The 12,026-nt window shown below is 39.9% G+C and overlaps 1 protein-coding gene across 1 annotated transcript in view; it reads right to left on the reverse strand.

Moving 5' to 3' along the window:
- TENM2 (teneurin transmembrane protein 2) overlaps window positions 1–12,026 on the reverse strand; it is a 613,414-nt gene that overhangs the window by 567,322 nt on the left and 34,066 nt on the right. The window lies entirely within an intron of this gene.

Below are 12,026 nucleotides of genomic sequence, written 5' to 3' on the forward strand. Positions count from 1 at the left end.
TTTTTCTCCACTAGTGGTACACTGGCTCTGCAGCCCTGATTTGTCAGAGATGCTTAACAGCAACCCAGAGCCAGAATCCTGAGCTCACTGTTTACGAGGCTGATCATGTACATAATATTGTTTTTGAGACTTGCCACTTCTCCAGTGTAATTTTTGAGGTCCCAACTCCAATATAATATGCTCCTCACCTAAGCTGTTTACATAAGGGATATGCTTCACAGGAAAGAAAAGTATACCAGACTAAGTCTCTTTAGGATTTTAATTTCTTTTGTTTCAAAGTAAAATGTGCTGGAAGCCCAGAAACAACAACCAGTTGTCTCAAAGCAAAAGAAGGAATTAAACATCAAAGCTGTTTGCTTAAGTCTTTTGGTTATTATGGCAAAAGCATTAAATCAATCTTAAAAGCACAACATGCCATTAGGCAACCTTGCACAGTAGAGCCACATCCCTGCTATTTCACAGCACTTTCTGATGTGGAGCACACCCAGCCTGCACTGTCCCTTGTCCCCTGTCCTCAGCTGCTGTCCCTGCACAATGAGGACACCCTCAGCCTCCACCAGGGACTAACCTGCTTTGCTGCAGGGCTTCTTGCAGCTGAAACACAGCACGTGCCTTCAGCTTGGGAGCAACAGCCAGACAGCTGCTAAACTTCTTTCCCTCCCCAACTGGTGGAAGGCAGAAAGTAAATATGTTTTTAAGCAAGGGGCAAACAGCCCAAATGAAATAGCACCTCCCTGGCTGTACCAAACTCACTGTGAGCTCTCTCAGAAACACTGACTCCAAGTTCTGCTATACTGAAAAATTCCTTCTACCAAGAAATCTCTCAAATATAAACAGCTCCAGTAATAGTGAAACATATCTGAAATTACTAGAAAGCTTTTTCTCACCTTTTAAAAATATCTCTGCTTTAGGACTTGGTGCTGCTGCAAGAACTTCTCTTCTAAAACTCCAAAATGGATTCTTTTAACAACAGAATGATTTACAGCTGAGGTAGCCAAAAGCCAGCAATCAGCTCAGAACTACAGCAGCTGTTTCCCCAGCTGAAGTCACTCAGTCTAATTCTCTTGCCCAGTGACAAGAAACAGGACATCTAGAACTCGGGAACTGTCATTTTAGGTTCTCAGTGAAAAGGAATTAGTGCTAGGAAAGTTATCAGGCATGAAACTGTCACACGTTTAAATGAGATGATAGCTTTGAATAAAAAAAATGTACCCCCAAAATGGCAGCAGATTTTGTTTTAAAGGCTTCATTAGAAAAAGTCTGAACTGAAGAAACAGTTCTGTCAAGTTTAGTTGAACAAAGCAAAGCAAACAAGACATCTCACTACCTGGGCAACAGAGTAGCAGCAGTAAAAACTCAAACCCGCAGTACAGTATCTTGATGCACTGGGCAGAAATTGTTGGTTGCAATTAAGATAAAATGACTAGCTGATCTTAATTACAGATAAAATTACTAGCTGATATTAATTACAGCAATTTTTTCTTTCACTGAGTTCTCAGTTACACTGCCTCTGTCATCAAAAAGCCCTATTATGACATCTCCCATCAGCATTCCAGCTTGTATTTTCCCCTTACTGTCCTGTGTAAATTTAATCTGTGTATTGTAGCATATTCTAAGCCATTCTGTTTGCCCTGGACCCAGACATATCTCCAGACAGTGCCACAATAAACCCACCTAGGAGTAGAAACACAAGAAATACAAATTAACAATATCCAGCCTGCAACTCCCTAAAGCCCTGAGCTGTGACCCTCAGGCTGCAGCTGGCTGGGGCTGAGCTCTGGGCAGAACAGCTGTGCCAGAGCAGCCTGACTGACCCATAAAGAGAGATAAGCTGGGCTGATGTGCACAAATGGGGCTGGTGGAGCAGTGAGACCACACCACCCTCCCAGACAGAGCCTCCAACGTGAGCATCTCAAACTGAGCAACCCTCCCAGCACAGCTCAGCCCTGCTGGGCTCATATTCCTAATTACTGACTGGTTTTCACTGTAATTGGAGAGGTTTCCTAGTACTTGTACATAAACAAATGCTTGTTTGACTTTTCCTGGAGTCTCAGTCTCTCAGAAATGTCCCATCACAGTGACACCCCTCCAGCAGCCACCGCACTTCTACCCCACAGCCTTGGAAAAGAAGGCGCTGTGACTTCTGGTGCTGTGATTTCTGAAGCAGAGAAATGATATCTCAGAGTAGTGTCCTCTTATTAGAAAGAACACGGTAAACTGAGATTTAAAAGGCAGAATTCTGCTGTGGGAGAGGAACTGTTGTTACAGAGAAACCAACAGGTGTGCTCTGCAATAATTTTCAAATTGTCACTTGGATTTATATATAAGATGAGCACATACAGCATTACTTGTCCTGAATGATTATATTTGTTTAGGTGTAAATCATCAAGGTTTAGATGCTAAGGGCAGCAAATGTTGCATTGATCATTGCTGCAGAGCCAGCTAATCCAGATATCTCCTCAAAAACCCATAATCTAAAAAGACATACATTATCTTCACTGAGCAATTAAAATGAAATTTTATTTATGAAAGTTTGGGTTATTCTAATCTGCTTTAAAAAAACAAGAGTAGACTGCATAAGCATTAGTCTTTTAGAGGACTTTTGAAAATAAGCTACTAGTAAATCTTCCCTGCATGTGGAACAGTATTAAATTTCAGCTCTGCCTCTAGCATAATTAAGTACCCACCAACAGCATAATACCTTCATTAAATTAAGGTGTTTGGAGTGAAATGTAAATTTGTCTTCAGATATGAGGCTGATATTTCAACCCCTCCACAGGCTGAATATCATTACTGAGACAGACGAGGGGGAAGCACAGAATAAGCAGAGTTACTGAGCACTCCTCTCTCTGGGTACTGCATAACCAGTAAATAGAACCATTAAATGCCCATGTCTGTGCTACCTCCCACCAAGGGAGAAAAGAAATAAATAAATAAACAACAAGAAAGCTAAGAATATTTTTAACTGCTGCTTCACTAGAAAGAAGCATTGCTTTACAAAATCTTATGACATTCAGGTGAAAGGTTTTTGGTTTTTTTCCATCAGCAACAGCTGTCTTCATGGAAAAACAAACCAAGAAACAACAACAACCAAAAAAAAAAAAAGTAAAAAAAGCTCTTTCCAAAATAAAAAAAAAAGCAACACAAAGGCTCAATTATGCTCCCACTCAAAATCTATAGCACTTGAGTCAGTGTTTGCAGGAGCTTGGTCTGGCTGCTAAGAGTGACCATCAACCCTGGCTGCACTTGGCCAACAGAACCTTTCCTGTCCTCTCCTCAGCCCAGCCCCCAGGGCACCCTCAGGGCTCTGGGAAGATGCTCAAGATCTGTTCAAGGGGCCTTGGAGAGCCTCATCTCTGCAGCCCTGCACAGCCTGGGGCACAACTGAGCCCTGGGTGTCCATGGCCAGCAGTGCCAGGGTCTGAGGCACCACTGCAGCCACCTCCGTGCCAGGCCCTGGGCACAATGCTCTGTCCTGAACCAAAATCTCCAACTTCCTCCATGGAATGCAGACTTGCTCACAAGAATATCTTGTGTGTTGCTCTGTTTTTTTAAGTTTTCTAAGCCTTCTGATGTTTACCTTCTTGTAACAAACTTTCTCACACACTTTATGTAAATAACTTATTGTTTTGCATTCTTTTATAGAGGAGGAGAAATTTGATGGACTGTTGGTTTGTCCAGTGTCATTGGAGAGGTGGCACTTTCATCCTCCAATCCACTGTCACTTTTGGAAATCTATAAATGTTAGAGTCAGAAATTAAATGCCCTCTTTTTTACCTTGCAGAGCTCAGTGTCCATATTGTTTTATTTCATGTCCTATAGCAACACTTGTGCTCATACTGGAGATCTGCTTGAATATCTGTAACTGTGTGACATGAAGCTACAGGAAACTCAAAATATACTATCTGCGACTGACCAAACAGTTTCAGTTCATTTTTGGTAATGGTCAGTCAAAACTAACCTTAAAATTAGGCTGGTTTTATGTTGATCTATAGTTTCAATAAGTAAAAGTGACATTGACTCATGTTTATGTTGAAATTTGCTCTCCTCAGGTAGTAGGGCACTAGTGACACTCCAAAACCCTTTCATAGCAGCTGGAACCTAGAAAATATCTGATACTCAATTTCAAGTTTTTTTGGAAGGCCAAGTACAGAAAGCAGGCATCAACAATGACATTTTAAGCATATACTTGGGAGAAAAAACAAAGGGGCAGAGCTATGTACAATGCAAAATCTTATTTTTTTCAATTTTCAAGCATTTACTGTATCTGTAGAAATACAAAAACCTGAAATGATTTGTCAATATTCCAACTCTGACAAAACATTATGATTGAACAAGGTACTTCTGGAATATACATAATTCAGTATGTTCATACAACAAAAACACTGTCCTTTTAAATATTTCTGTGTCTATGTATATTTCAAAGAAAGCACTTTCATATAGGTAGCAAAAATATTACTTTTTGGGGATTTTTTTAAGGGAAACAAGACAAAACCTACAAGTATCATAGAAATAAAAATATTTGCAATTTATCCTGATTTCTTGAACACCACACACTTTCATTGCTCAGACTCTTGAGAATTGTAACTCAAGCATCAAATTCTCATTCAGTCTTAAAGTCCAGAAACTGACCTCATGAATTTTCCAGGCTATAAAGAAAAAATCATCAGAATTTGCATTTAGAATTTTCTCCTACAGCATGGCTATGTATCTGAATATACAGATATGGGGTAATAAAATACTTCCCTTCAAAAAGCCTAATATAAATGATATTGTAAAACAATAACTGTCAGTTTAAGAATTTCAGGGTTCCATATATTGTAGGAGCTTAGAAAGATAAGAATTATCTCTGAATCTACCTTATCACCTCAGTTACCTTCAGTGTGAGTTAGAGCACTATTCAGTTTCTTCTGCTTTGTCTATGTATCATGTGCCATGCTTGAAGCCTCAAAAGATGATTTACAGCAATCAGAATTTCAGAATATAAATCTTCATCTACTGCAATCTAGGAAGTGTATACATTAAAAACAAGCTTGTATTATTAAGTTGGAATAATAATTACTTTTCTGTATTTATCTCCCAATGATACCACAGCCAAATAAGAAAAATAGGAAACATTCAAGCACTCATTTACAGACATTCTCTTTATAATGAGAATAACAATAAAAGCTATTAGATGGCACATAGCTAAAGGGAAAAGCTTTTCTGTAGGTCAAATATATCAGTACTAGCTTGTAATAATCAAAACAGAAAGATTATTCCTTTAAAATCCTTTAATTCTTGATATCCACAGTTCTAATCCTCAAGTCATTGTTGAAGGCCACTTTAATGTTTGTGTTACACTGTTTAAATTTTGGTGTCAAGACTTTTTTCCCAGTACTAAACCACTCATGCTTCACTTCTGTAATTTATGTCATTTTAGAAGCCCTTAATTTAATTAAAATCTTGTAAAACTAAAGAGGTTTGACTTCATTTTCTATATGCAATGGAAGAGAAGCACATTACTTGGATATTTTGTTTGAACAGCTCATTTCAAAATTTATTATAGGTTGCTATCACACTGAGAAATAATAAAGATATATTTTTAATTACTTTTGCTCACAAGAACAGGCTAATACATATTCCATCAATATTATGATCCCCTTGGATGGAGAGAATCTAAATGCTAACCCAAACAGATTTTAAAGCTATAATTACTTGGTAAACAAGGGAATCATACTAAATAATTAGACATTGAGATCAAATTAAAGCAAAAGAAGTGCTGGAGACGCTCAGAGTGCTGAGCCAGGCGATCAGCGTCAGGCATACCCAGGATTTGGCCTCTATCGCACCAAAGTCCCCGTGGCTCTCCAAATGTCATTTCTAAGGAGTTGGTTCTTTTGGACTCTGGAAGGGGCCCTTCTTTAGCATATTATTGTAGTTTTTTCTTTCTTGCTACCATGTTTCTCAGAACTGGTGAATAACTGCTGGAGTTTTGTCAGACAAAAAAAATCCCTTGAAATATCCATTTCTGGAGACAGTGTCCTCCTAGTGTTTGGATCTCCATCCTTATCACTTAGCCTGTTACTGCTTGTTGCCCAACACTGGCTTTAGTACACAAAATGCTGTGGGTTTTAATTTCCTTCGGCACAAATTATTTCATAACATATATTACAATGACCAATCACCATCAGCTGTGTCGGACTCTGAGGAGTCAGTCACAAGCTTTTATTATTCATTCTTGTTAAGTACTCCGTCTGTATCTTTCTTTAGTATAGTTTTAGCATAGTATTCTCATAATATCATATCATATATTATATCATTTCATAAAATAATAAATCAGCCTTCTGAACATGGAGTCAGACTCTCATCTCTCACCTCATCCTGCGGACCCTCACAAACACCACAGCTTCCCTGATCACAGCCCAGCCAGAAAGCACCAAACCAGCAGGTCACCGAGGCAAGGGCATGCAGGAAGATTATTTCTAATCTGCTTTAAAAATATTATTAGGGCTTTTGGTTAGGATGTCTGTAGAAAGGCTCTCTGGTTGGCTGAATGATAAATGCTGCTATCTGTAACTAGATTAAAAAAAAATCCAGCTCTTTTGCCCATTCAGGTATTTTAAAAAATCTTTTCATCAACAAGGACTGATGTCCTTCTCTCCATTTTTTAAGATTTTATTTTAATATAGCAAGGAAGGATCTCTTAAAAGACCATGCTAGAACAGAACACCCCATACAGAACACAGCTAAGTTTCTCAGAACAGTTTTTCAGAGAATGATACAGGCTGTAAAGACTAATAATTTCCCTAGGACACTTTAGCTTTTCTCTCCTCAGCATTTCTCCCCCATCCCAAAACACACCAATTGTGAGCTTTGCAAATATTACTGGTAAAGGTCTTGATACTTCTGCCTCCTGTTTCCCAGTGAGATCACCTGGTAACAAGGCAGTATTTATCACCTCACATCGGCAGCAATGTACCAGCTTTCCAGAAAAGCAAAACATCATTTTTTTCTGAGCAAACGGGAACATACGTGACAAAGGGCTGTGCTTTTCCTGATCCCAAACTTCCCAAATCACTGCAAATCTTTTCCATCAAGTCCCCTTGACTTCCACTTAAGATGAGGGCAGCAGTGTTATCAGGGAATGTGACCTGAGCAAAGTATGAGCACTGCAGGCTGTAGTGTGGGGCAGTACAGGATACTCAAGCTCATTCAGATACTTTACCTGCAGTGTAGGAACTAGAAATAATGCTTTTTAAGTGCTACAAAATTATGCAACTGTAGAATGATGTTACAATTTTGTATTCTGTGGTGGATTTTTAATCTTTAATTAGACTAGAGAATAGCAAAGATGAATCACACCTTATTAAAAAGTTGGGTTTTTTTAAGTCAAATCTTGCCATTAAGCTCCTTTTGCATGCTTAGCACACAGAACATTTTGTATCAAAAAAAAAAGTACAGCAGCAGACATTGGTTTAATCCATTAAGTAGCTCTAACTTGGTCTTTGTTAAAGAAATCTGTAATTCTGATATTAAATGAGTTTGCTTATCCAGCAGAACCTGTCCCACAGTCTCTCACAGCCTCAGGACCAAACCCTAACCCAGGCCCTGACCCAGCCCATCAGAGCACACGTGGCCAAGGCTTTTCTCCATCCAGTCCCTGACAGTATTGGATCATTATTCCTGCAGGATACAGCTCCAGAGCCTGTCCTTGCTGGGCTGGCCCAACTGCAGCCCCTCTCATGCCAGCTCTGCCTCCCTCTCCCTTGCATACAGCTCCCACAGAACTCAGCACCAGCCCCTCTGAGCCCCAGCTCATCAGGCAGCCCGACTGACCTCAAACTGACGGGCATTTGATCAAAACAAGGGATTTACAGCAACAACTATTACCAACACTACATTTTTCCCATCGCCCCTTCTTCCCACAATGTCAAAGCCTGGCAGTCTGAAGGGAGCTGACTTCTCCCAACTTAGGGCAGATGCAGCTGGAATTACCCTATATTGTAAATAGTAAAGCCATGCCCTGACAATATGCTGCTCACAACCAGGTACTGCTTCAAGGAAAAGCCAAGTTAAAATCCCCCTGGTAGGAGCCAATTAATGCTTACATGGACTACCTAAAGCTTTTGTTTAACCCTGAAGTAAAGCTGTACTGAGAAACTAAAGTGGTTTTCCTCTGCAAATCTCACAGTTTGACCTCCTAGCTGATAACAGAATGGACAAGCTGACCAAGCTAGTGAAGCACAGCCGAGTTAGACAAGTACAGGGAAAAGGGAGAAAGCCATTTCCAGAATACTCCAAGGGGTCACAGTCCAAATACAATGCATGGTGTCAAGATCTGTAGGGATATGTGCTGGATCTAGAGCAACAAACACCTTCAACTGAGCAGCTGCAGCAGGGGCTTGCACAACCAAACTTCCAACTAAACAATTCTAGTATTACACAGAATAAAATTGAGTATTTAAATCTAGAAGGAATATAAAGATGAGGAGGTGGTGTGCTACTGGACAGGTTTCAAATTAAAATTCATCTTGACATATGGTCAAAATGTTTCAGAAAAAAAGAACCCACGACAGTGAGAAAATGGGCAAGATTTTTCCTTTATGCAAAAATACTCAACTGCACACAAATAGATGAGAAACAAGTAATTCTGCAGTAAAAAAAAAAAAGCTGTTGGCTGTGACAGATCACAAGCTGCACATGAATCAACAATATCATGCTGTTCCTCACTCTCTAAATATATACTATGTTTATATTTATATAGGGCTGTATAAACAAGAAAACAGATTGAAATAATCCTTCCAACTCTGCTCAGTCACAGTTCTGCACAGTTTGCAGCTTTGCACTTCAAGAACAAGGAAAGCCAGACAAGGTCCAGAAGAATGCCACAAAGATAATCAGACAAAACACGACCTACATAAAAACAGACTGAAAAAAATCTTGATTGTTTAGTTTAAAGAGGAGTTGATGTGGTAGAAGAAGGGGATAGGATAAGATAAAACACTTTCAACTGCAGATAATGCAAAAGTAAGAAGAAAAGGAAGAGGTTTATTCATATTCATGAAGCCTGGAACAGCATGCAAATTGCACAAACCAAAGTAAAGGTTGAGGTTATGAAATACTTTTTAATGATAGAGAATGATAGCTGGGACAGAGGTTTCATAAACTGACCATCATTTGAGGCCTTTAAAAATGGCTTAGCCAAATACCTGATGCCAAATACAAGAGACTGTATCTTGTCCTCGGGCAAGAAACCAACCAGAATTCCTCTTAGAGTCATCTCCAGTCCTATTTTTGTATGATGTTATCATTTCTGCTTGGCTGGAGTTGGCCATGTTATCTAATGGTGTATGACTGCTGTAACTGCAACTATTACTTGATTTTGCTTGCTATTCCTTGTCATTAAAACCCTCCCCTCCAACAGCAAGTCTCCAGCCATTAATGTCATTCAAGCACGCCCTGAATCCCAGCAAACCAGTGGCATTCCTCATATAGAGAGAGGTCAATGGGTGAAGTCCAGTGCAAAACCCACTGATGTCACATCCTAGAGCTCAGAGAATGGTGCTGGCTGGCAAAATGCACTCTTGTGCATTTTTGGACCAGCCCTGATTTGGTGGAATAGTCAAATGCTCGTGTTCAGCACGAGGATTTTATACCACCTCAAAGCACTGCATGGGTGCGCCTGTGGCAGGGGGTTGCAGGTTTATCACACATCTCTCAGTTATGAAGGGAATCATGCAGAGACTGAATCTTTCATAGTCTTAAAAAAAAGTCTCCAAAAATCTGAATATTCTCCTTTTCCCTTGCATTGAAATGACGAGGTTTTGGGTTTTGACAAGATTCACTGGCCAGAACTGCAAGCTGGAGAACGTGCTGCAGCAGCACAGCTCTTCTGTGTGAGCTCGTTTGCCTTCTTCATCTGGGGTCACCACATGTGAAATGAACTTCCTCTTTGCTCGTACTCATGCTGTGTGCTTTATTTTCGGCTGCTCATGTGTACTTGGACTTCAAAACCCTACTTTGGGTGTGAATTTTACGAATCTCTCAGACTACACTCCAAGCACCTCCATGCTGCTGTGGTTGACACAAGCATTCCAAGCAAGATTTACTTAATGCTCTTTACTGGAATATCATAAAAAACCTCTTCTCAAAGACATATTTCCTAGTGTCCTATTTCCAAGATGTTTCTTTTTGCCCTAATTCATACTAGAGAACCAAAAATATTCTTCTGACCTTTGCTACCCAATTCTACACCTTCGTTGTACCGTTGGTGCTTTGTTGTTATCGAATTCTTTGTCCCAAGTTCCCCCTTTCTTTAAAGAAAAGCTCAAGTGTTTTTACAAGTCTGGGTTCATATGAACAGGCCTCACATCATAGGACTACCAAGTGAGTCAGCATAATAACCATATGTGAGCCTGAATCAAGATAAAAGATCTGTAGAGCCTTATTCAATGAGAGCAGAAAATTCCTACTTGGCTCTGCTCTTTCATGGCTGTATTACAATCTCACACTACGCAACTCCAATTTTCCTGAGGGAATGTATTTTTTTTTACTGTTCTTCTGAACATAATGCTAATCTCATCATGTGTTTGCCCTGTCACTCCTAAGGATTCCAATAGGTTTTTTGTGCAGTCTATAGAAAACAAAGCACATCTTATTACCGTGCACTTCATTTAAAGGCTATTGAGGTAATGACCTTGCAATATTCCACCTGTAGTTTTCAGCAGCAGGACACCCTCATTGCTGTCTTGCAATACATGAACATCATTTTTTTTTCCTACAGCAGCTCAAATCATCACATTTAATGGAAATATACCAAAGATTTAAATTAACTCACAAGAAAAACAGAAAGCATCTCTTCCACCCTGCCACTCCCTCCTTCCACAAACAGCACTGCCATATGCAGGTGCTCTCCAGATAGCTTTCTAACTAAACCTTCTTTTGGAAGGTGATTTGAAAGAACATTGCAATTTAACTTAAAAAGCAAATTAAAATTTTGTCAGGACTGGGAAACAAAAAATCCAGGCCACACTTCAAAAAACCTCACAACAAAACAAAACATGCAGAAAGGTGAATAAAAGAGCCTTGATTTTTGCTTTATTCAATGACTACAAAAAAATTTCAAGTCGGAGATGAGATCAGTTCATCTTTATATCTAAAAATACTACTTTATAGAAAACTTTTTATAGTGGATAGAATGGTAACACAAGTGTTAGGAATTTAAAGGCAGACAAGCCATAGGCACTTACACTCCTTGTAAAACTTCTAAAGAATATTTCCTTAACCTACATCCAAGTCTGAATAATTCTTGAAATATCTCACTGACTGTGGGAGAAAATGTAACCTTCAGCAAGCGAAGTTGGCAGTTTCCTATTTATGGGACACGACTGCCCCCCAGTTCTGAGCAGCATGAGGGCCCACCAGCCTGAACAGGGAAATAGGGAAAAGCAGCTGTGGGAAGAGGGAGAAGCAGACAGGTTCTGGTCTGCAGCCCTCAGCAGGCAGTGGTGCTGGTACAGGCAAGGATGGTGCTGGGGCTGAGCCCCACCTGGCAGGGGTTTGTCCATCCCCCTGTGATGCTGCTCCGTGCCCACTGCTGGGATGGCTCCCAGCAAGGGCTGAGGCATAGAAAGTGCAAGGTAAAGATAAAATACTGACACCAGTATTGTATCTGCAGGGAATGCCTCAACAATGGCAGGAATGATGAATCTGACTCCATGTTCTCAGAAGGCTAATTTATTACTTTATTATACTATATTATATTAAAGAATACTATACTATACTAACAAATACAGAAAGGATACTTACTGAAAAGACAATAATGAAAACCTGTGACTCTTTCCAGAGTCCCGACACAGCTTGGCCCCAATTAGCCATTGAGTCAAAACAACTCACACCAGAGGCAATCAGGCAATCACCTGTGGGTAAACAATCTCCAAACACATTCCACATGAGCGAAACAGAGGAGAAGCAAATGAGATAAGAATTGTTTTCCTTTTCTCTGAGGCTTCTCAGCTTCCCAGGAGAAAAATCCAGGCTGAAGG

Source organism: Geospiza fortis, unplaced genomic scaffold (genome assembly GCF_000277835.1).
Source record: "Geospiza fortis unplaced genomic scaffold, GeoFor_1.0 scaffold413, whole genome shotgun sequence".
In the NCBI taxonomy this organism is placed as follows: domain Eukaryota; kingdom Metazoa; phylum Chordata; class Aves; order Passeriformes; family Thraupidae; genus Geospiza; species Geospiza fortis.